The sequence below is a fragment of the Alligator sinensis genome, unplaced genomic scaffold (genome assembly GCF_000455745.1).
Source record: "Alligator sinensis unplaced genomic scaffold, ASM45574v1 scaffold707_1, whole genome shotgun sequence".
In the NCBI taxonomy this organism is placed as follows: Eukaryota; Metazoa; Chordata; order Crocodylia; family Alligatoridae; genus Alligator; species Alligator sinensis.
Genome location: NW_005842065.1, coordinates 1,041,527 through 1,044,463, shown reverse-complemented (window position 1 = coordinate 1,044,463; position 2,937 = coordinate 1,041,527).

Genomic DNA, 2,937 nt, shown 5'->3' with positions numbered 1-2,937 from the left:
CCCAGCCTCTCCTCAGCCTCCAACAGTGGCAGTACAGCTGGGGATAGCCCTGCCTCCCCAGTGTGTGTGTGTGGGGGGGGGGTGTCCTGGGCACCTTGTGCCCAGCTCTGGTACTGAGGGCCTGGGTGGACCTGGGTGACACCCATAACCTGCATTCCCAGGACCCCCAGCTTGTCTCAGCCCCATGGCTCTGGTCCCCCCACAACCTGTCCCCCAGCTCCCAGGGTCTCACCAAGGGTCCTACCAGACAGGTCTCCAGCATCACTTCCAGGCATGAGCAGCCCCTGGTGCCACGGGGCCCCTGCTGGCAGCAGTAGCACCAGGCACAGGCCACACACGAGCCGAGTCACCTCCATCTTCCCTGCCCGCGTCTGCCTGGGCTAGGACGGTGGCCCCCTTTATTTATACCCATTTTGAGGTGGTTCCCTACCCTGCACTAAACCTGGCTGGTGGGAGGGTGTTAACCCTTTACACCCCTCACTGCAGTCAAAGGTGGGTGCAACAGGAACTGGAAAGTGCCTGATTCTCCCACCAGCCCTTGGGGGCATGATGGGTCTTGGCATTATTCCCACCCCCTGAAACCAATATTTTTATATCTATGGGCTACTGGGCAGTCAGACTATAGAGGAGAGCAAGCACTATCCCAGAGATGGGTGCAAGAGCAGGAGGTGGCTCACGCATTGGCCTCAGCCATAATACCCCCCAGATTAAGAGGGCAGATTAAGCTGGCCCCTGCCCGAACAGGTTAAGCCGGGGGAGGGGAGGGGGGCTTGTTGAGGGAGGAGTGGAAAGGCCTGGACTTGATTAGGTGGGGGGGGGGCACAATAGAGAGTGGGTGGAAGCAGCTGGGGAGGGGGGTTGTCTGGCTGGCCAGACAGATGGAAAGGTGTTGTGGGGAGGGAAGAGGGACGGGGGGTGTGAATCCAGGCCTGGCGCTGGGTAATGCCCCTGGCAGTGACTTGCCTGTTGCCACCCCCCCCTCCAAGATCATTCACACACATTTTTGGCTAGGCCCAGGGAATGGAGTAAGTGCCCCACCTCAAACATGCACACAACCACCCCTGAAAAACAACAGTGCTGATGCCTCCCATTAGTCCCTGCAGTTTAGCCCCTGGCCCCTGGATGTATGTATGTATGGGCACACATGTGCATGTGTGTGGTTGTGTACATAGATAATGAAAAGGGTATGTGAATACACATACACACACACACGACCACGCACACGTGTACATACACATATGTGTGTATACATGGATTTGTGCATGTGTATACATAATTGGGGGGGTAGTCTATGTATATGCACACATACACATACAAGGTGTGTGCACATATATGTGTGCACATACATGTATGCACATGCATACACATCTGTCTAGCTGCACACAAGTATATAAAGTCTGTGTTGGGGAGGGGGTGGTAACAGACCTACGCATACAGCTAGGCATACCTATAATAATATATATAGAGACAGGAAGAGCGAGTGAGCAAGTGAATATCTGTTGGTCTCTGTCTAATGCAGGGGCGGGCAATTATTTTGGGTGGAGGGCCACTTACTGAGCCATTGAGGGCTGCATGACAGGCAGCCAGGGGCAGATAAATGTTCATTTTCTACATTTTTTTAGGGGCCCCGCAGGCCAGATAGAATGGCCTGACAGACCATATCCAGCCTGCGGGCCACATTTTGCCCACCCCTGGTCTAATGGAGGTGTGGTATGTACATGTGTCTAGGTGTATATGTATGCATAGGTATGGGCTCATCCAGAGCCATACATTCCTCCAGGGGCTGCAGAGGCACAACTGCCCTTCCCCCCTCAACACCTTCCCCACCCCCTCTGTTTCCCCAACTGGTTTAAGGCCCAGTCAGAGGAAGCTGTTTTGGTCCAGGGCTGGGGAATTTCCCATTATGCAATGTGGTAGGGATGCTGGGTGGGGTGGGGCAGTGGCTGGGGCTCAGCTGCTTGCGGGGGGATGGGGGCAGAAAGCAGCCGTCTGGTTCACATCTCAGGTCTACACATGTGGAACAGGCCCAGCAGGGTAGGGGCTGGGCAGGGGGCAGTGCAGGGCTATATTGGACTCATTCTTTCCACTTGTAGCTCTGGCAGGGCCTGACCCTGGCTGGGAAGAGTCTGGCAGGGTGGTGAGGGAAGGGAACATCCTCAGCCTCCCACAGCAGGAGGCTGACGGACCAGGACATCCCCTTCCCCCTACTCTGGCCCTACCTGCCAGGGGCAGGCCAAAGCCAGTGCTTCTTGGCTGTGGGCCACAGGCTAAATTTAGCCCCAGGAGGTGCCCGCCAAGCCCCTGCCGCGGGAGCTATGTGCAGAATGTCCAGGACTGGGCTGTTGCCGGGGGGGCGCAGCAAGGCCTGGGTTCCTCCTCCCCCTGGTTAGACCCGGCAAGGATTCTTCATCTGCCATTCCAGCGCTTTTCCATAGGGAACAGGGCCCCTGGGTAAAAATGTAGCTACCTCTGGGGTGCAACAGCAACTGACCAGAAGCTCTCCACCTTGCTCCCCCCAACATCTAGGACGGTCCTGTCTATAGCCTGGCAGTGCCAGAGAATGATACTAAGAGGTTAGGGAGAGGCCAAGGGCCAGGACTCCTGGGTTCACCCCCTCCATTTCACCCCAATTACCAGCAGCACCCCACTACATCCCAGCCAGCCTCAAACAAGAAACCACTGGGATCCTACTTCCCACTTTATTTTAATACCATGGCAAAAGCAGCCATGAGCCTGGAGCTCCCCACAAGCAGGCTGGAGTGGAGCAGGCATGGCTTGAGGGACAGATGCTGCCTGGGGAAACCCCCATTGCAGCCAGCCCCAGAAGAGCAAGGGGCTGTGGTTTGGGGAACCAGAGGGAGCCCCCAGAAGAGCAAGGGGCTGTGGTTTGGGGAACCAGAGGGAGCGCTTTGCTTACTCCCCTCCCCCTCCCCCCCC